Raw genomic sequence first — 23,388 nt, 5'->3', positions numbered from 1 at the left:
ATGCAGAAATATTTTTTCCACATTTTATTTCCTTGTAAAAACAGGTAAATCAATAGGGTTTTTCGTACGGATAAGTACCCAGTGAACGGTTCGTTTAGCTTTATATATTGGTCCGGGTGGGCGTTGTATTGGTGTTTCGGAAGCGATAGACCTGTAAGAGAACAATTTAAATGGTTGGGAAATGCCATGGGATGCAGAAATATTTTTTTCACATTTTATTTCCTTGTAAAAACAGGTAAATCAATAGGGATTTTCGTACGGATAACTACCCAGTGAACGGTTCGTTTAGCTTTATATATTGATCCGGGTGGGCGTTGTATTGGTTTTTCGGAAGTGTTAGTCCTGTAAGAGAAAAATTTAAATGGTTGGGAAAGGCCATGGGATGTAGAAATATTTTTTTCACATTTTATTTCCTTGTAAAAACAGGTAAATCAATAGGGATTTTCGTACGGATAACTACCCAGTGAACGGTTCGTTTAGCTTTATATATTGATCCGGGTGGGCGTTGTATTGGTTATTCGGAAGTGTTAGACTTGTAAGAGAAAAATTTAAATGGTTGGGAAAGGCCATGGGATGTAGAAATATTTTTTTCACATTTTATTTCCTTGTAAAAACAGGTAAATCAATAGGGATTTTCGTACATATAAGTACCCAGTGAACGGTTCGTTTAGCTTTATATATTGGTCCGGGTGGGCGTTGTATTGGTTTTTCGGAAGTGTTAGCCCTGTAAGAGAAAAATTTAAATGGTTGGGAAAGGCCATGGGATGTAGAAATATTTTTTTCACATTTTATTTCCTTGTAAAAACAGGTAAATCAATAGGGATTTTCGTACATATAAGTACCCAGTGAACGGTTCGTTTAGCTTTATATATTGTTCCGGGTGTGCGTTGTATTGGTTTTTCGGAAGTGTTAGCCCTGTAAGAGAAAAATTTAAATGGTTGGGAAATGCCATGGGATGCAGAAATATTTTTTTCACATTTTATTTCCTTGTAAAAACAGGTAAATCAATAGGGATTTTCGTACGGATAAGTACCCAATGAACGGTTCGTTTAGCTTTATATATTGGTCCGGGTGGGCGTTGTATTGGTTTTTTGGAAGTGTTAGCCCTGTAAGAGAAAAATTTAAATGGTTGGGAAAGGCCATGGGATGTAGAAATATTTTTTTCACATTTTATTTCCTTGTAAAAACAGGTAAATCAATAGGGATTTTCGTACGTATAAGTACCCAGTGAACGGCTCGTTTAGCTTTATATATTGTTCCGGGTGGGCGTTGTATTGGTTTTTCGGAAGTGATAGACCTGTAAGAGAAAAATTTAAATGGTTGGGAAAGGCCATGGGATGCAGAAATATTTTTTTCACATTTTATTTCCTTGTAAAAACAGGTAAATCAACAGGGATTTTCGTACGGATAAGTACCCAGTGAACGGTTCGTTTAGCTTTATATATTGATCCGGGTGGGCGTTTTATTGGTTTTCTCGGAAGTGTTAGCCCTGTAAGAGAAAAATTTAAATGGTTGGGAAAGGCCATGGGATGTAGAAATATTTTTTTCACATTTTATTTCCTTGTAAAAACAGGTAAATCAATAGGGATTTTCGTACGGATAAGTACCCAGTGAACGGATCGTTTAGCTTTATATATTGTTCCGGATGGGCGTTGTATTGGTTTTTCGGAAGTGATAGACCTGTAAGAGAACAATTTAAATGGTTGGGAAAGGCCATGGGATGCAGAAATATTTTTTTCACATTTTATTTCCTTGTAAAAACAGGTAAATCAATAGGGATTTTCGTACGTATAAGTACCCAGTGAACGGCTCGTTTAGCTTTATATATTGGTACGGGTGGGCGTTGTATTGGTTTTTCGGAAGTGTTAGCCCTGTAAGAGAAAAATGTAAATGGTTGGGAAAGGCCATGGGATGTAGAAATATTTTTTTCACATTTTATTTCCTTGTAAAAACAGGTAAATCAATAGGGATTTTCGTACGTATAAGTACCCAGTGAACGGCTCGTTTAGCTTTATATATTGGTCCGGGTGGGCGTTGTATTGGTTTTTCAGAAGTGTTAGCCCTGTAAGAGAAAAATTTAAATGGTTGGGAAAGGCCATGGGATGTAGAAATATTTTTTTCACATTTTATTTCCTTGTAAAAACAGGTAAATCAATAGGGATTTTCGTACGGATAAGTACCCAGTGAACGGTTCGTTTAGCTTTATATATTGATCCGGGTGGGCGTTGTATTGGTTTTTCGGAAGTGTTAAACCTGTAAGAGAAAAATTTAAATCGTTGGGAAAGGCCATGGGATGTAGAAATATTTTTTTCACATTTTATTTCCTTGTAAAAACAGGTAAATCAATAGGGATTTTTGCACGGATAAGTACCCAGTGAACGGTTCGTTTAGCTTTATATATTGATCCAGGTGGGCATTGTATTGGTTTTTCGGAAGTGTTAGACCTGTAAGAGAAAAATTTAAATCGTTGGGAAAGGCCATGGGATGTAGAAATATTTTTTTCACATTTTATTTCCTTGTAAAAACAGGTAAATCAATAGGGATTTTTGCACGGATAAGTACCCAGTGAACGGTTCGTTTAGCTTTATATATTGTTCCGGGTGGGCGTTGTATTGGTTTTTCAGAAGTGTTAGACCTGTAAGAGAAAAATTTAAACGGTTGGGAAAGGCCATGGGATGTAGAAATATTTTTTTCACATTTTATTTCCTTGTAAAAATAGGTAAATTAATAGGGATTTTTGTACGTATAAGTACCCAGTGAACGGTTCGTTTAGCTTTATATATTGTTCCGGGTGGGCGTTGTATTGGTTTTTCGGAAGTGTTAGACCTGTAAGAGAAAAATTTAAATGGTTGGGAAAGGCCATGGGATGTAGAAATATTTTTTTCACATTTTATTTCCTTGTAAAAACAGGTAAATCAATAGGGATTTTCGTACGTATAAGTACCCAGTGAACGGCTCGTTTAGCTTTATATATTGGTCCGGGTGGGCGTTGTATTGGTTTTTCGGAAGTGTTAGACCTGTAAGAGAAAAATTTAAATGGTTGGGAAAGGCCATGGGATGTAGAAATATTTTTTTCACATTTTATTTCCTTATAAAAACAGGTAAATCAATAGGGATTTTCGTACATATAAGTACCCAGTGAATGGTTCGTTTAGCTTTATATATTGGTCCGGGTGGGCGTTGTATTGGTTTTTCGGAAGTGTTAGCCCTGTAAGAGAAAAATTTAAATGGTTGGGAAAGGCCATGGGATGTAGAAATATTTTTTTCACATTTTATTTCCTTGTAAAAACAGGTAAATCAATAGGGATTTTCGTACATATAAGTACCCAGTGAACGGTTCGTTTAGCTTTATATATTGGTCCGGGTGGGCGTTGTATTGGTTTTTCGGAAGCGATAGATCTGTAAGAGAACAATTTAAATGGTTGGGAAATGCCATGGGATGCAGAAATATTTTTTCCACATTTTATTTCCTTGTAAAAACAGGTAAATCAATAGGGTTTTTCGTACGGATAAGTACCCAGTGAACGGTTCGTTTAGCTTTATATATTGGTCCGGGTGGGCGTTGTATTGGTGTTTCGGAAGCGATAGACCTGTAAGAGAACAATTTAAATGGTTGGGAAATGCCATGGGATGCAGAAATATTTTTTTCACATTTTATTTCCTTGTAAAAACAGGTAAATCAATAGGGATTTTCGTACGGATAACTACCCAGTGAACGGTTCGTTTAGCTTTATATATTGATCCGGGTGGGCGTTGTATTGGTTTTTCGGAAGTGTTAGTCCTGTAAGAGAAAAATTTAAATGGTTGGGAAAGGCCATGGGATGTAGAAATATTTTTTTCACATTTTATTTCCTTGTAAAAATAGGTAAATCAATAGGGATTTTCGTACGGATAACTACCCAGTGAACGGTTCGTTTAGCTTTATATATTGATCCGGGTGGGCGTTGTATTGGTTATTCGGAAGTGTTAGACTTGTAAGAGAAAAATTTAAATGGTTGGGAAAGGCCATGGGATGTAGAAATATTTTTTTCACATTTTATTTCCTTGTAAAAACAGGTAAATCAATAGGGATTTTCGTACATATAAGTACCCAGTGAACGGTTCGTTTAGCTTTATATATTGGTCCGGGTGGGCGTTGTATTGGTTTTTCGGAAGTGTTAGCCCTGTAAGAGAAAAATTTAAATGGTTGGGAAAGGCCATGGGATGTAGAAATATTTTTTTCACATTTTATTTCCTTGTAAAAACAGGTAAATCAATAGGGATTTTCGTACATATAAGTACCCAGTGAACGGTTCGTTTAGCTTTATATATTGTTCCGGGTGTGCGTTGTATTGGTTTTTCGGAAGTGTTAGCCCTGTAAGAGAAAAATTTAAATGGTTGGGAAATGCCATGGGATGCAGAAATATTTTTTTCACATTTTATTTCCTTGTAAAAACAGGTAAATCAATAGGGATTTTCGTACGGATAAGTACCCAATGAACGGTTCGTTTAGCTTTATATATTGGTCCGGGTGGGCGTTGTATTGGTTTTTTGGAAGTGTTAGCCCTGTAAGAGAAAAATTTAAATGGTTGGGAAAGGCCATGGGATGTAGAAATATTTTTTTCACATTTTATTTCCTTGTAAAAACAGGTAAATCAATAGGGATTTTCGTACGTATAAGTACCCAGTGAACGGCTCGTTTAGCTTTATATATTGTTCCGGGTGGGCGTTGTATTGGTTTTTCGGAAGTGATAGACCTGTAAGAGAAAAATTTAAATGGTTGGGAAAGGCCATGGGATGCAGAAATATTTTTTTCACATTTTATTTCCTTGTAAAAACAGGTAAATCAACAGGGATTTTCGTACGGATAAGTACCCAGTGAACGGTTCGTTTAGCTTTATATATTGATCCGGGTGGGCGTTTTATTGGTTTTCTCGGAAGTGTTAGCCCTGTAAGAGAAAAATTTAAATGGTTGGGAAAGGCCATGGGATGTAGAAATATTTTTTTCACATTTTATTTCCTTGTAAAAACAGGTAAATCAATAGGGATTTTCGTACGGATAAGTACCCAGTGAACGGATCGTTTAGCTTTATATATTGTTCCGGATGGGCGTTGTATTGGTTTTTCGGAAGTGATAGACCTGTAAGAGAACAATTTAAATGGTTGGGAAAGGCCATGGGATGCAGAAATATTTTTTTCACATTTTATTTCCTTGTAAAAACAGGTAAATCAATAGGGATTTTCGTACGTATAAGTACCCAGTGAACGGCTCGTTTAGCTTTATATATTGGTACGGGTGGGCGTTGTATTGGTTTTTCGGAAGTGTTAGCCCTGTAAGAGAAAAATGTAAATGGTTGGGAAAGGCCATGGGATGTAGAAATATTTTTTTCACATTTTATTTCCTTGTAAAAACAGGTAAATCAATAGGGATTTTCGTACGGATAAGTACCCAGTGAACGGTTCGTTCAGCTTTATATATTGTTCCGGGTGGGCGTTGTATTGGTTTTTCGGAAGTGTTCGACCTGTAAGAGAAAAATTTAAATGGTTGGGAAAGGCCATGGGATGTAGAAATATTTTTTTCACATTTTATTTCGTAAAAACAGGTAAATCAATAGGGATTTTCGTACGGATAAGTACCCAGTGAACGGTTCGTTTAGCTTAATATATTGATCCGGGTGGGCGTTGTATTGGTTTTTCGGAAGTGTTAGACCTGTAAGAGAAAAATTTAAATCGTTGGGAAAGGCCATGGGATGTAGAAATATTTTTTTCACATTTTATTTCCTTGTAAAAACAGGTAAATCAATAGGGATTTTTGCACGGATAAGTACCCAGTGAACGGTTCGTTTAGCTTTATATATTGTTCCGGGTGGGCGTTGTATTGGTTTTTCAGAAGTGTTAGACCTGTAAGAGAAAAATTTAAACGGTTGGGAAAGGCCATGGGATGTAGAAATATTTTTTTCACATTTTATTTCCTTGTAAAAATAGGTAAATTAATAGGGATTTTTTGTACGTATAAGTACCCAGTGTACGGTTCGTTTAGCTTTATATATTGTTCCGGGTGGGCGTTGTATTGGTTTTTCGGAAGTGTTAGACCTGTAAGAGAAAAATTTAAATGGTTGGGAAAGGCCATGGGATGTAGAAATATTTTTTTCACATTTTATTTCCTTTTAAAAACAGGTAAATCAATAGGGATTTTCGTACGTATAAGTACCCACTGAACGGCTCGTTTAGCTTTATATATTGGTCCGGGTGGGCGTTGTATTGGTTTTTCGGAAGTGTTAGCCCTGTAAGAGAAAAATGTAAATGGTTGGGAAAGGCCATGGGATGTAGAAATATTTTTTTCTAATTTTATTTCTTTGTAAAAACAGGTAAATCAATAGGGATTTTCGTACGGATAAGTACCCAGTGAACGGTTCGTTCAGCTTTATATATTGTTCCGGGTGGGCGTTGTATTGGTTTTTCGGAAGTGTTCGACTTGTAGGAGAAAAATTTAAATGGTTGGATAGGCCATGGGATGTAGAAATATTTTTTTCACATTTTATTTCCTTGTAAAAACAGGTAAATCAATAACGATTTTCGTACGGATAAGTACCCAGTGAACGGTTCGTTTAGCTTTATATATTGTTACGGGTGGGTGTTGTATTGGTTTTTCGGAAGTGTTAGACCTGTAGGAGAAAAATTTAAATGGTTGGATAGGCCATGGGATGTAGAAATATTTTTTTCACATTTTATTTCCTTGTAAAAACAGGTAAATCAATAACGATTTTCGTACGGATAAGTGCCCAGTGAACGGTTTGTTTAGCTTTATATATTGTTCCGGATGGGCGTTGTATTGGTTTTTCGGAAGTGATAGACCTGTAAGAGAATAATTTGAATGGTTGGGAAAGGCCATGGGATGCAGAAATATTTTTTTCACATTTTATTTCCTTGTAAAAACAGGTAAATCAATAGGGATTTTCGTACATATAAGTACCCAGTGAACGGTTCGTTTAGCTTTATATATTGTTCCGGGTGGGCGTTGTATTGGTTTTTCAGAAGTGTTAGCCCTGTAATAGAAAAATTTAAATGGTTGGGAAAGGCCATGGGATGTAGAAATATTTTTTTCACATTTTATTTCCTTGTAAAAACAGGTAAATCAATAGGGATTTTTGCACGGATAAGTACCCAGTGAACGGTTCGTTTAGCTTTATATATTGTTCCGGGTGGGCGTTGTATTGGTTTTTCAGAAGTGTTAGACCTGTAAGAGAAAAATTTAAACGGTTGGGAAAGGCCATGGGATGTAGAAATATTTTTTTCACATTTTATTTCCTTGTAAAAATAGGTAAATTAATAGGGATTTTTTGTACGTATAAGTACCCAGTGTACGGTTCGTTTAGCTTTATATATTGTTCCGGGTGGGCGTTGTATTGGTTTTTCGGAAGTGTTAGACCTGTAAGAGAAAAATTTAAATGGTTGGGAAAGGCCATGGGATGTAGAAATATTTTTTTCACATTTTATTTCCTTGTAAAAACAGGTAAATCAATAGGGATTTTCGTACGTATAAGTACCCAGTGAACGGCTCGTTTAGCTTTATATATTGGTCCGGGTGGGCGTTGTATTGGTTTTTCGGAAGTGTTAGCCCTGTAAGAGAAAAATGTAAATGGTTGGGAAAGGCCATGGGATGTAGAAATATTTTTTTCTAATTTTATTTCTTTGTAAAAACAGGTAAATCAATAGGGATTTTCGTACGGATAAGTACCCAGTGAACGGTTCGTTCAGCTTTATATATTGTTCCGGGTGGGCGTTGTATTGGTTTTTCGGAAGTGTTCGACTTGTAAGAGAAAACTTTATATGGTTGGGAAAGGCCATGGGATGTAGAAATATTTTTTTCACATTTTATTTCCTTGTAAAAACAGGTAAATCAATAGGGATTTTCGTACGGATAAGTACCCAGTGAACGGTTCGTTTAGCTTTATATATTGTTCCGGGTGAGCGTTGTATTGGTTTTTCGGAAGTGTTAGACCTGTAAGACAAAAATTTAAATCGTTGGGAAAGGCCATGGGACGTAGAAATATTTTTTTCACATTTTATTTCCTTGTAAAAACAGGTAAATCAATAGGGATTTTTGCACGGATAAGTACCCAGTGAACGGTTCGTTTAGCTTTATATATTGTTCCGGGTGGGCGTTGTATTGGTTTTTCAGAAGTGTTAGACCTGTAAGAGAAAAATTTAAACGGTTGGGAAAGGCCATGGGATGTAGAAATATTTTTTTCACATTTTATTTCCTTGTAAAAACAGGTAAATCAATAGGGATTTTCATACGGATAAGTACCCAGTGAACGGCTCGTTTAGCTTTATATATTGGTCCGGGTGGGCGTTGTATTGGTTTTTCGGAAGTGTTAGCCCTGTAAGAGAAAAATTTAAATGGTTGGGAAAGGCCATGGGATGTAGAAATATTTTTTTCACATTTTATTTCCTTGTAAAAACAGGTAAATCAATAGGGATTTTCGTACGGATAAGTACCCAGTGAACGGTTCGTTTAGCTTTATATATTGGTCCGGGTGGGCGTTGTATTGGTTTTTCGGAAGTGTTAGACCTGTAAGAGAAAAATTTAAATGGTTGGGAAAGGCCATGGGATGTAGAAATATTTTTTTCACATTTTATTTCCTTGTAAAAACAGGTAAATCAATAGGGATTTTCGTACATATAAGTACCCAGTGAACGGTTCGTTTAGCTTTATATATTGGTCCGGGTGGGCGTTGTATTGGTTTTTCGGAAGTGTTAGCCCAGTAAGAGAAAAATTTAAATGGTTGGGAAAGGCCATGGGATGTAGAAATATTTTTTTCACATTTTATTTCCTTGTAAAAACAGGTAAATCAATAGGGATTTTCGTACATATAAGTACCCAGTGAACGGTTCGTTTAGCTTTATATATTGGTCCGGGTGGGCGTTGTATTGGTTTTTCGGAAGCGATAGACCTGTAAGAGAACAATTTAAATGGTTGGGAAATGCCATGGGATGCAGAAATATTTTTTCCACATTTTATTTCCTTGTAAAAACAGGTAAATCAATAGGGATTTTCGTACGGATAAGTACCCAGTGAATGGCTCGTTTAGCTTTATGTATTGGTCCGGGTGGGCGTTGTATTGGTTTTTCGGAAGCGATAGACCTGTAAGAGAACATTTTAAATGGTTGGGAAATGCCATGGGATGCAGAAATATTTGTTTCACATTTTATTTCCTTGTAAAAACAGGTAAATTAATAGGGATTTTCATACGTATAAGTACCCAGTGAACGGCTCGTTTAGCTTTATATATTGGTCCGGGTGGGCGTTGTATTGGTGTTTCGGAAGCGATAGACCTGTAAGAGAACAATTTAAATGGTTGGGAAATGCCATGGGATGCAGAAATATTTTTTTCACATTTTATTTCCTTGTAAAAACAGGTAAATCAATAGGGATTTTCGTACGGATAACTACCCAGTGAACGGTTCGTTTAGCTTTATATATTGATCCGGGTGGGCGTTGTATTGGTTTTTCGGAAGTGTTAGACCTGTAAGAGAAAAATTTAAATGGTTGGAAAAGGCCATAGGATGTAGAAATATTTTTTTCACATTTTATTTCCTTGTAAAAATAGGTAAATCAATAGGGATTTTCGTACCTATAAGTACCCAGTGAACGGTTCGTTTAGCTTTATATATTGTTCCGGGTGTGCGTTGTATTGGTTTTTCGGAAGTGTTAGCCCTGTAAGAGAAAAATTTAAATGGTTGGGAAAGGACATGGGATGTAGAAATATTTTTTTCACATTTAATTTCCTTGTAAAAACAGGTAAATCAATAGGGATTTTCGTACGGATAAGTACCCAATGAACGGTTCGTTTAGCTTTATATATTGGTCCGGGTGGGCGTTGTATTGGTTTTTTGGAAGTGTTAGCCCTGTAAGAGAAAAATTTAAATGGTTGGGAAAGGCCATGGGATGTAGAAATATTTTTTTCACATTTTATTTCCTTGTAAAAACAGGTAAATCAATAGGGATTTTCGTACGTATAAGTACCCAGTGAACGGCTCGTTTAGCTTTATATATTGTTCCGGGTGGGCGTTGTATTGGTTTTTCGGAAGTGATAGACCTGTAAGAGAAAAATTTAAATGGTTGGGAAAGGCCATGGGATGCAGAAATATTTTTTTCACATTTTATTTCCTTGTAAAAACAGGTAAATCAACAGGGATTTTCGTACGGATAAGTACCCAGTGAACGGTTCGTTTAGCTTTATATATTGATCCGGGTGGGCGTTTTATTGGTTTTCTCGGAAGTGTTAGCCCTGTAAGAGAAAAATTTAAATGGTTGGGAAAGGCCATGGGATGTAGAAATATTTTTTTCACATTTTATTTCCTTGTAAAAACAGGTAAATCAATAGGGATTTTCGTACGGATAAGTACCCAGTGAACGGATCGTTTAGCTTTATATATTGTTCCGGATTGGCGTTGTATTGGTTTTTCGGAAGTGATAGACCTGTAAGAGAACAATTTAAATGGCTGGAAAAGGCCATGGGATGCAGAAATATTTTTTTCACATTTTATTTCCTTGTAAAAACAGGTAAATCAATAGGGATTTTCGTACGTATAAGTACCCAGTGAACGGCTCGTTTAGCTTTATATATTGGTCCGGGTGGGCGTTGTATTGGTTTTTCGGAAGTGTTAGCCCTGTAAGAGAAAAATGTAAATGGTTGGGAAAGGCCATGGGATGTAGAAATATTTTTTTCACATTTATTTCCTTGTAAAAACAGGTAAATCAATAGGGATTTTCGTACGGATAAGTACCCAGTGAACGGTTTGTTCAGCTTTATATATTGTTCCGGGTGGGCGTTGTATTGGTTTTTCGGAAGTGTTCGACCTGTAAGAGAAAAATTTAAATGCTTGGGAAAGGCCATGGGATGTAGAAATATTTTTTTCACATTTTATTTCCTTGTAAAAACAGGTAAATCAATAGGGATTTTCGTGCGGATAAGTACCCAGTGAACGGTTCGTTTAGCTTTATATATTGATCCGGGTGGGCGTTGTATTGGTTTTTCGGAAGTGTTAGACCTGTAAGAGAAAAATTTAAATCGTTGGGAAAGGCCATGGGATGTAGAAATATTTTTTTCACATTTTATTTCCTTGTAAAAACAGGTAAATCAATAGGGATTTTTGCACGGATAAGTACCCAGTGAACGGTTCGTTTAGCTTTATATATTGTTCCGGGTGGGCGTTGTATTGGTTTTTCAGAAGTGTTAGACCTGTAAGAGAAAAATTTAAACGGTTGGGAAAGGCCATGGGATGTAGAAATATTTTTTTCACATTTTATTTCCTTGTAAAAATAGGTAAATTAATAGGGATTTTTGTACGTATAAGTACCCAGTGAACGGTTCGTTTAGCTTTATATATTGTTCCGGGTGGGCGTTGTATTGGTTTTTCGGAAGTGTTAGACCTGTAAGAGAAAAATTTAAATGGTTGGGAAAGGCCATGGGATGTAGAAATATTTTTTTCACATTTTATTTCCTTGTAAAAACAGGTAAATCAATAGGGATTTTCGTACGTATAAGTACCCAGTGAACGGCTCGTTTAGCTTTATATATTGGTCCGGGTGGGCGTTGTATTGGTTTTTCGGAAGTGTTAGCCCTGTAAGAGAAAAATGTAAATGGTTGGGAAAGGCCATGGGATGGAGAAATATTTTTTTCTCATTTTATTTCTTTGTAAAAACAGGTAAATCAATAGGGATTTTCGTACGGATAAGTACCCAGTGAACGGTTCGTTCAGCTTTATATATTGTTCCGGGTGGGCGTTGTATTGGTTTTTCGGAAGTGTTCGACCTGTAAGAGAAAACTTTATATGGTTGGGAAAGGCCATGGGATGTAGAAATATTTTTTTCACATTTTATTTCCTTGTAAAAACAGGTAAATCAATAGGGATTTTCGTACGGATAAGTACCCAGTGAACGGTTCGTTTAGCTTTATATATTGTTCCGGGTGAGCGTTGTATTGGTTTTTCGGAAGTGTTAGACCTGTAAGACAAAAATTTAAATCGTTGGGAAAGGCCATGGGACGTAGAAATATTTTTTTCACATTTTATTTCCTTGTAAAAACAGGTAAATCAATAGGGATTTTTGCACGGATAAGTACCCAGTGAACGGTTCGTTTAGCTTTATATATTGTTCCGGGTGGGCGTTGTATTGGTTTTTCAGAAGTGTTAGACCTGTAAGAGAAAAATTTAAACGGTTGGGAAAGGCCATGGGATGTAGAAATATTTTTTTCACATTTTATTTCCTTGTAAAAACAGGTAAATCAATAGGGATTTTCATACGGATAAGTACCCAGTGAACGGCTCGTTTAGCTTTATATATTGTTCCGGGTGGGCGTTGTATTGGTTTTTCGGAAGTGTTAGCCCTGTAAGAGAAAAATTTAAATGGTTGGGAAAGGCCATGGGATGTAGAAATATTTTTTTCACATTTTATTTCCTTGTAAAAACAGGTAAATCAATAGGGATTTTCGTACGGATAAGTACCCAGTGAACGGTTCGTTTAGCTTTATATATTGGTCCGGGTGGGCGTTGTATTGGTTTTTCGGAAGTGTTAGACCTGTAAGAGAAAAATTTAAATGGTTGGGAAAGGCCATGGGATGTAGAAATATTTTTTTCACATTTTATTTCCTTGTAAAAACAGGTAAATCAATAGGGATTTTCGTACATATAAGTACCCAGTGAACGGTTCGTTTAGCTTTATATATTGGTCCGGGTGGGCGTTGTATTGGTTTTTCGGAAGTGTTAGCCCTGTAAGAGAAAAATTTAAATGGTTGGGAAAGGCCATGGGATGTAGAAATATTTTTTTCACATTTTATTTCCTTGTAAAAACAGGTAAATCAATAGGGATTTTCGTACATATAAGTACCCAGTGAACGGTTCGTTTAGCTTTATATATTGGTCCGGGTGGGCGTTGTATTGGTTTTTCGGAAGTGTTAGACCTGTAAGAGAAAAATTTAAATGGTTGGGAAAGGCCATGGGATGTAGAAATATTTTTTTCACATTTTATTTCCTTGTAAAAACAGGTAAATCAATAGGGATTTTCGTACGTATAAGTACCCAGTGAACGGCTCGTTTAGCTTTATATATTGGTCTGGGTGGGCGTTGTATTGGTTTTTCGGAAGTGTTAGCCCTGTAAGAGAAAAATGTAAATGGTTGGGAAAGGCCATGGGATGGAGAAATATTTTTTTCTCATTTTATTTCTTTGTAAAAACAGGTAAATCAATAGGGATTTTCGTACGGATAAGTACCCAGTGAACGGTTCGTTCAGCTTTATATATTGTTCCGGGTGGGCGTTGTATTGGTTTTTCGGAAGTGTTCGACCTGTAAGAGAAAACTTTATATGGTTGGGAAAGGCCATGGGATGTAGAAATATTTTTTTCACATTTTATTTCCTTGTAAAAACAGGTAAATCAATAGGGATTTTCGTACGGATAAGTACCCAGTGAACGGTTCGTTTAGCTTTATATATTGTTCCGGGTGAGCGTTGTATTGGTTTTTCGGAAGTGTTAGACCTGTAAGACAAAAATTTAAATCGTTGGGAAAGGCCATGGGACGTAGAAATATTTTTTTCACATTTTATTTCCTTGTAAAAACAGGTAAATCAATAGGGATTTTTGCACGGATAAGTACCCAGTGAACGGTTCGTTTAGCTTTATATATTGTTCCGGGTGGGCGTTGTATTGGTTTTTCAGAAGTGTTAGACCTGTAAGAGAAAAATTTAAACGGTTGGGAAAGGCCATGGGATGTAGAAATATTTTTTTCACATTTTATTTCCTTGTAAAAACAGGTAAATCAATAGGGATTTTCATACGGATAAGTACCCAGTGAACGGCTCGTTTAGCTTTATATATTGTTCCGGGTGGGCGTTGTATTGGTTTTTCGGAAGTGTTAGCCCTGTAAGAGAAAAATTTAAATGGTTGGGAAAGGCCATGGGATGTAGAAATATTTTTTTCACATTTTATTTCCTTGTAAAAACAGGTAAATCAATAGGGATTTTCGTACGGATAAGTACCCAGTGAACGGTTCGTTTAGCTTTATATATTGGTCCGGGTGGGCGTTGTATTGGTTTTTCGGAAGTGTTAGACCTGTAAGAGAAAAATTTAAATGGTTGGGAAAGGCCATGGGATGTAGAAATATTTTTTTCACATTTTATTTCCTTGTAAAAACAGGTAAATCAATAGGGATTTTCGTACATATAAGTACCCAGTGAACGGTTCGTTTAGCTTTATATATTGGTCCGGGTGGGCGTTGTATTGGTTTTTCGGAAGTGTTAGCCCTGTAAGAGAAAAATTTAAATGGTTGGGAAAGGCCATGGGATGTAGAAATATTTTTTTCACATTTTATTTCCTTGTAAAAACAGGTAAATCAATAGGGATTTTCGTACATATAAGTACCCAGTGAACGGTTCGTTTAGCTTTATATATTGGTCCGGGTGGGCGTTGTATTGGTTTTTCGGAAGAGATAGACCTGTAAGAGAACAATTTAAATGGTTGGGAAATGCCATGGGATGCAGAAATATTTTTTCCACATTTTATTTCCTTGTAAAAACAGGTAAATCAATAGGGATTTTCGTACGGATAAGTACCCAGTGAATGGCTCGTTTAGCTTTATGTATTGGTCCGGGTGGGCGTTGTATTGGTTTTTCGGAAGCGATAGACCTGTAAGAGAACAATTTAAATGGTTGGGAAATGCCATGGGATGCAGAAATATTTTTTTCACATTTTATTTCCTTGTAAAAACAGGTAAATCAATAGGGATTTTCGTACGTATAAGTACCCAGTGAACGGCTCGTTTAGCTTTATATATTGGTCCGGGTGGGCGTTGTATTGGTGTTTCGGAAGCGATAGACCTGTAAGAGAACAATTTAAATGGTTGGGAAATGCCATGGGATGCAGAAATATTTTTTTCACATTTTATTTCCTTGTAAAAACAGGTAAATCAATAGGGATTTTCGTACGGATAACTACCCAGTGAACGGTTCGTTTAGCTTTATATATTGATCCGGGTGGGCGTTGTATTGGTTTTTCGGAAGTGTTAGACCTGTAAGAGAAAAATTTAAATGGTTGGAAAAGGCCATAGGATGTAGAAATATTTTTTTCACATTTTATTTCCTTGTAAAAATAGGTAAATCAATAGGGATTTTCGTACATATAAGTACCCAGTGAACGGTTCGTTTAGCTTTATATATTGGTCCGGGTGGGCGTTGTATTGGTTTTTCGGAAGTGTTAGCCCTGTAAGAGAAAAATTTAAATGGTTGGGAAAGGCCATGGGATGTAGAAATATTTTTTTCACATTTTATTTCCTTGTAAAAACAGGTAAATCAATAGGGATTTTCGTACGTATAAGTACCCAGTGAACGGTTCGTTTAGCTTTATATATTGCTCCGGGTGGGCGTTGTATTGGTTTTTCGGAAGTGTTAGCCCTGTAAGAGAAAAATTTAAATGGTTGGGAAAGGACATGGGATGTAGAAATATTTTTTTCACATTTTATTTCCTTGTAAAAACAGGTAAATCAATAGGGATTTTCGTACGGATAAGTACCCAATGAACGGTTCGTTTAGCTTTATATATTGGTCCGGGTGGGCGTTGTATTGGTTTTTCGGAAGTGTTAGCCCTGTAAGAGAAAAATTTAAATGGTTGGGAAAGGCCATGGGATGTAGAAATATTTTTTTCACATTTTATTTCCTTGTAAAAACTGGTAAATCTATAGGGATTTTCGTACGGATAACTACCCAGTGAACGGTTCGTTTAGCTTTATATATTGATCCGGGTGGGCGTTGTATTGGTTTTTCGGAAGTGTTAGCCCTGTAAGAGAAAAATTTAAATGGTTGGGAAAGGCCATGGGATGTAGAAATATTTTTTTCACATTTTATTTCCTTGTAAAAACAGGTAAATCAACAGGGATTTTCGTACGGATAAGTACCCAGTGAACGGCTCGTTTAGCTTTATATATTGTTCCGGATGGGCGTTGTATTGGTTTTTCGGAAGCGATAGACCTGTAAGAGAACAATTTAAATGGTTGGGAAATGCCATGGGATGCAGAAATATTTTTTTCACATTTTATTTCCTTGTAAAAACAGGTAAATCAATAGGGATTTTCGTACGTATAAGTACCCAGTGAACGGCTCGTTTAGCTTTATATATTGGTCCGGGTGGGCGTTGTATTGGTTTTTCGGAAGTGTTAGCCCTGTAAGAGAAAAATTTAAATGGTTGGGAAAGGCCATGGGATGTAGAAATATTTTTTTCACATTTTATATCCTTGTAAAAACAGGTAAATCAATAGGGATTTTCGTACGGATAAGTACCCAATGAACGGTTCGTTTAGCTTTATATATTGGTCCGGGTGGGCGTTGTATTGGTTTTTCGGAAGTGTTAGCCCTGTAAGAGAAAAATTTAAATGGTTGGGAAAGGCCATGGGATGTAGAAATATTTTTTTCACATTTTATTTCCTTGTAAAAACAGGTAAATCAATAGGGATTTTCGTACGTATAAGTACCCAGTGAACGGTTCGTTTAGCTTTATATATTGCTCCGGGTGGGCGTTGTATTGGTTTTTCGGAAGTGTTAGCCCTGTAAGAGAAAAATTTAAATGGTTGGGAAAGGACATGGGATGTAGAAATATTTTTTTCACATTTTATTTCCTTGTAAAAACAGGTAAATCAATAGGGATTTTCGTACGGATAAGTACCCAATGAACGGTTCGTTTAGCTTTATATATTGGTCCGGGTGGGCGTTGTATTGGTTTTTCGGAAGTGTTAGCCCTGTAAGAGAAAAATTTAAATGGTTGGGAAAGGCCATGGGATGTAGAAATATTTTTTTCACATTTTATTTCCTTGTAAAAACAGGTAAATCTATAGGGATTTTCGTACGGATAACTACCCAGTGAACGGTTCGTTTAGCTTTATATATTGATCCGGGTGGGCGTTGTATTGGTTTTTCGGAAGTGTTAGCCCTGTAAGAGAAAAATTTAAATGGTTGGGAAAGGCCATGGGATGTAGAAATATTTTTTTCACATTTTATTTCCTTGTAAAAACAGGTAAATCAATAGGGATTTTCGTACGTATAAGTACCCAGTGAACGGCTCGTTTAGCTTTATATATTGTTCCGGGTGGGCGTTGTATTGGTTTTTCGGAAGTGATAGACCTGTAAGAGAAAAATTTAAATGGTTGGGAAAGGCCATGGGATGCAGAAATATTTTTTTCACATTTTATTTCCTTGTAAAAACAGGTAAATCAACAGGGATTTTCGTACGGATAAGTACCCAGTGAACGGCTCGTTTAGCTTTATATATTGTTCCGGATGGGCGTTGTATTGGTTTTTCGGAAGCGATAGACCTGTAAGAGAACAATTTAAATGGTTGGGAAATGCCATGGGATGCAGAAATATTTTTTTCACATTTTATTTCCTTGTAAAAACAGGTAAATCAATAGGGATTTTCGTACGTATAAGTACCCAGTGAACGGCTCGTTTAGCTTTATATATTGGTCCGGGTGGGCGTTGTATTGGTTTTTCGGAAGTGTTAGCCCTGTAAGAGAAAAATTTAAATGGTTGGGAAAGGCCATGGGATGTAGAAATATTTTTTTCACATTTTATATCCTTGTAAAAACAGGTAAATCAATAGGGATTTTCGTACGGATAAGTACCCAATGAACGGTTCGTTTAGCTTTATATATTGGTCCGGGTGGGCGTTGTATTGGTTTTTCGGAAGTGTTAGCCCTGTAAGAGAAAAATTTAAATGGTTGGGAAAGGCCATGGGATGTAGAAATATTTTTTTCACATTTTATTTCCTTGTAAAAACAGGTAAATCAATAGGGTTTTTCGTACGGATAAGTACCCAGTGAACGGTTCGTTTAGCTTTATATATTGGTCCGGGTGGGCGTTGTATTGGTGTTTCGGAAGCGATAGACCTGTAAGAGAACAATTTAAATGGTTGGGAAATGCCATGGGATGCAGAAATATTTTTTTCACATTTTATTTCCTTGTAAAAACAGGTAAATCAATAGGGATTTTCGTACGGATAACTACCCAGTGAACGGTTCGTTTAGCTTTATATATTGATCCGGGTGGGCGTTGTATTGGTTTTTCGGAAGTGTTAGACCTGTAAGAGAAAAATTTAAATGGTTGGAAAAGGCCATGGGATGTAGAAATATTTTTTTCACATTTTATTTCCTTGTAAAAACAGATAAATCAATAGGGATTTTCGTACATATAAGTACCCAGTGAACGGTTCGTTTAGCTTTATATATTGGTCCGGGTGGGCGTTGTATTGGTTTTTCGGAAGTGTTAGCCCTGTAAGAGAAAAATTTAAATGGTTGGGAAAGGCCATGGGATGTAGAAATATTTTTTTCACATTTTATTTCCTTGTAAAAACAGGTAAATCAATAGGGATTTTCGTAAGTATAAGTACCCAATGAACGGTTCGTTTAGCTTTATATATTGCTCCGGGTGGGCGTTGTATTGGTTTTTCGGAAGTGTTAGCCCTGTAAGAGAAAAATTTAAATGGTTGGGAAAGGACATGGGATGTAGAAATATTTTTTTCACATTTAATTTCCTTGTAAAAACAGGTAAATCAATAGGGATTTTCGTACGGATAAGTCCCCAATGAACGGTTCGTTTAGCTTTATATATTGGTCCGGGTGGGCGTTGTATTGGTTTTTCGGAAGTGTTAGCCCTGTAAGAGAAAAATTTAAATGGTTGGGAAAGGCCATGGGATGTAGAAATATTTTTTTCACATTTTATTTCCTTGTAAAAACAGGTAAATCTATAGGGATTTTCGTACGGATAACTACCCAGTGAACGGTTCGTTTAGCTTTATATATTGATCCGGGTGGGCGTTGTATTGGTTTTTCGGAAGTGTTAGCCCTGTAAGAGAAAAATTTAAATGGTTGGGAAAGGCCATGGGATGTAGAAATATTTTTTTCACATTTTATTTCCTTGTAAAAACAGGTAAATCAATAGGGATTTTCGTACGTATAAGTACCCAGTGAACGGTTCGTTTAGCTTTATATATTGGTCCGGGTGGGCGTTGTATTGGTTTTTCGGAAGTGTTAGCCCTGTAAGAGAAAAATTTAAATGGTTGGGAAAGGCCATGGGATGTAGAAATATTTTTTTCACATTTTATTTCCTTGTAAAAACAGGTAAATCAATAGGGATTTTCGTACGTATAAGTACCCAGTGAACGGTTCGTTTAGCTTTATATATTGCTCCGGGTGGGCGTTGTATTGGTTTTTCGGAAGTGTTAGCCCTGTAAGAGAAAAATTTAAATGGTTGGGAAAGGACATGGGATGTAGAAATATTTTTTTCACATTTTATTTCCTTGTAAAAACAGGTAAATCAATAGGGATTTTCGTACGGATAAGTACCCAATGAACGGTTCGTTTAGCTTTATATATTGGTCCGGGTGGGCGTTGTATTGGTTTTTCGGAAGTGTTAGCCCTGTAAGAGAAAAATTTAAATGGTTGGGAAAGGCCATGGGATGTAGAAATATTTTTTTCACATTTTATTTCCTTGTAAAAACAGGTAAATCTATAGGGATTTTCGTACGGATAACTACCCAGTGAACGGTTCGTTTAGCTTTATATATTGATCCGGGTGGGCGTTGTATTGGTTTTTCGGAAGTGTTAGCCCTGTAAGAGAAAAATTTAAATGGTTGGGAAAGGCCATGGGATGTAGAAATATTTTTTTCACATTTTATTTCCTTGTAAAAACAGGTAAATCAATAGGGATTTTCGTACGTATAAGTACCCAGTGAACGGCTCGTTTAGCTTTATATATTGTTCCGGGTGGGCGTTGTATTGGTTTTTCGGAAGTGATAGACCTGTAAGAGAAAAATTTAAATGGTTGGGAAAGGCCATGGGATGCAGAAATATTTTTTTCACATTTTATTTCCTTGTAAAAACAGGTAAATCAACAGGGATTTTCGTACGTATAAGTACCCAGTGAACGGCTCGTTTAGCTTTATATATTGTTCCGGATGGGCGTTGTATTGGTTTTTCGGAAGCGATAGACCTGTAAGAGAACAATTTAAATGGTTGGGAAATGCCATGGGATGCAGAAATATTTTTTTCACATTTTATTTCCTTGTAAAAACAGGTAAATCAATAGGGATTTTCGTACGTATAAGTACCCAGTGAACGGCTCGTTTAGCTTTATATATTGGTCCGGGTGGGCGTTGTATTGGTTTTTCGGAAGTGTTAGCCCTGTAAGAGAAAAATTTAAATGGTTGGGAAAGGCCATGGGATGTAGAAATATTTTTTTCACATTTTATATCCTTGTAAAAACAGGTAAATCAATAGGGATTTTCGTACGGATAAGTACCCAATGAACGGTTCGTTTAGCTTTATATATTGGTCCGGGTGGGCGTTGTATTGGTTTTTCGGAAGTGTTAGCCCTGTAAGAGAAAAATTTAAATGGTTGGGAAAGGCCATGGGATGTAGAAATATTTTTTTCACATTTTATTTCCTTGTAAAAACAGGTAAATCAATAGGGTTTTTCGTACGGATAAGTACCCAGTGAACGGTTCGTTTAGCTTTATATATTGGTCCGGGTGGGCGTTGTATTGGTGTTTCGGAAGCGATAGACCTGTAAGAGAACAATTTAAATGGTTGGGAAATGCCATGGGATGCAGAAATATTTTTTTCACATTTTATTTCCTTGTAAAAACAGGTAAATCAATAGGGATTTTCGTACGGATAACTACCCAGTGAACGGTTCGTTTAGCTTTATATATTGATCCGGGTGGGCGTTGTATTGGTTTTTCGGAAGTGTTAGACCTGTAAGAGAAAAATTTAAATGGTTGGAAAAGGCCATGGGATGTAGAAATATTTTTTTCACATTTTATTTCCTTGTAAAAACAGGTAAATCAATAGGGATTTTCGTACATATAAGTACCCAGTGAACGGTTCGTTTAGCTTTATATATTGGTCCGGGTGGGCGTTGTATTGGTTTTTCGGAAGTGTTAGCCCTGTAAGAGAAAAATTTAAATGGTTGGGAAAGGCCATGGGATGTAGAAATATTTTTTTCACATTTTATTTCCTTGTAAAAACAGGTAAATCAATAGGGATTTTCGTACGTATAAGTACCCAGTGAACGGTTCGTTTAGCTTTATATATTGCTCCGGGTGGGCGTTGTATTGGTTTTTCGGAAGTGTTAGCCCTGTAAGAGAAAAATTTAAATGGTTGGGAAAGGACATGGGATGTAGAAATATTTTTTTCACATTTAATTTCCTTGTAAAATCAGGTAAATCAATAGGGATTTTCGTACGGATAAGTACCCAATGAACGGTTCGTTTAGCTTTATATATTGGTCCGGGTGGGCGTTGTGTTGGTTTTTCGGAAGTGTTAGCCCTGTAAGAGAAAAATTTAAATGGTTGGGAAAGGCCATGGGATGTAGAAATATTTTTTTCACATTTTATTTCCTTGTAAAAACAGGTAAATCTATAGGGATTTTCGTACGGATAACTACCCAGTGAACGGTTCGTTTAGCTTTATATATTGATCCGGGTGGGCGTTGTATTGGTTTTTCGGAAGTGTTAGCCCTGTAAGAGAAAAATTTAAATGGTTGGGAAAGGCCATGGGATGTAGAAATATTTTTTTCACATTTTATTTCCTTGTAAAAACAGGTAAATCAATAGGGATTTTCGTACATATAAGTACCCAGTGAACGGTTCGTTTAGCTTTATATATTGGTCCGGGTGGGCGTTGTATTGGTTTTTCGGAAGTGTTAGCCCTGTAAGAGAAAAATTTAAATGGTTGGGAAAGGCCATGGGATGTAGAAATATTTTTTTCACATTTTATTTCCTTGTAAAAACAGGTAAATCAATAGGGATTTTCGTACATATAAGTACCCAGTGAACGGTTCGTTTAGCTTTATATATTGCTCCGGGTGGGCGTTGTATTGGTTTTTCGGAAGTGTTAGCCCTGTAAGAGAAAAATTTAAATGGTTGGGAAAGGACATGGGATGTAGAAATATTTTTTTCACATTTAATTTCCTTGTAAAAACAGGTAAATCAATAGGGATTTTCGTACGGATAACTACCCAATGAACGGTTCGTTTAGCTTTATATATTGGTCCGGGTGGGCGTTGTATTGGTTTTTCGGAAGCGATAGACCTGTAAGAGAACAATTTAAATGGTTGGGAAATGCCATGGGATGCAGAAATATTTTTTTCACATTTTATTTCCTTGTAAAAACAGGTAAATCAATAGGGATTTTCGTATGTATAAGTACCCAGTGAACGGCTCGTTTAGCTTTATATATTGGTCCGGGTGGGCATTGTATTGGTTTTTCGGAAGTGTTAGCCCTGTAAGAGAAAAATTTAAATGGTTGGGAAAGGCCATGGGATGTAGAAATATTTTTTTCACATTTTATATCCTTGTAAAAACAGGTAAATCAATAGGGATTTTCGTACATATAAGTACCCAGTGAACGGTTCGTTTAGCTTTATATATTGGTCCGGGTGGGCGTTGTATTGGTTTTTCGGAAGTGTTAGCCCTGTAAGAGAAAAATTTAAATGGTTGGGAAAGGCCATGGGATGTAGAAATATTTTTTTCACATTTTATTTCCTTGTAAAAACAGGTAAATCAATAGGGATTTTCGTACATATAAGTACCCAGTGGACGGTTCGTTTAGCTTTATATATTGCTCCGGGTGGGCGTTGTATTGGTTTTTCGGAAGTGTTAGCCCTGTAAGAGAAAAATTTAAATGGTTGGGAAAGGACATGGGATGTAGAAATATTTTTTTCACATTTAATTTCCTTGTAAAAACAGTTAAATCAATAGGGATTTTCGTACGGATAAGTACCCAATGAACGGTTCGTTTAGCTTTATATATTGGTCCGGGTGGGCGTTGTATTGGTTTTTCGGAAGTGTTAGCCCTGTAAGAGAAAAATTTAAATGGTTGGGAAAGGCCATGGGATGTAGAAATATTTTTTTCACATTTTATTTCCTTGTAAAAACAGGTAAATCTATAGGGATTTTCGTACGGATAACTACCCAGTGAACGGTTCGTTTAGCTTTATATATTGATCCGGGTGGGCGTTGTATTGGTTTTTCGGAAGTGTTAGCCCTGTAAGAGAAAAATTTAAATGGTTGGGAAAGGCCATGGGATGTAGAAATATTTTTTTCACATTTTATTTCCTTGTAAAAACAGGTAAATCAATAGGGATTTTCGTACATATAAGTACCCAGTGAACGGTTCGTTTAGCTTTATATATTGGTCCGGGTGGGCGTTGTATTGGTTTTTCGGAAGTGTTAGCCCTGTAAGAGAAAAATTTAAATGGTTGGGAAAGGCCATGGGATGTAGAAATATTTTTTTCACATTTTATTTCCTTGTAAAAACAGGTAAATCAATAGGGATTTTCGTACATATAAGTACCCAGTGAAC

Source organism: Paroedura picta, chromosome 9, assembly GCF_049243985.1.
Source record: "Paroedura picta isolate Pp20150507F chromosome 9, Ppicta_v3.0, whole genome shotgun sequence".
Classification (NCBI taxonomy): domain Eukaryota; kingdom Metazoa; phylum Chordata; class Lepidosauria; order Squamata; family Gekkonidae; genus Paroedura; species Paroedura picta.
This window is presented reverse-complemented; position numbering follows the sequence as displayed.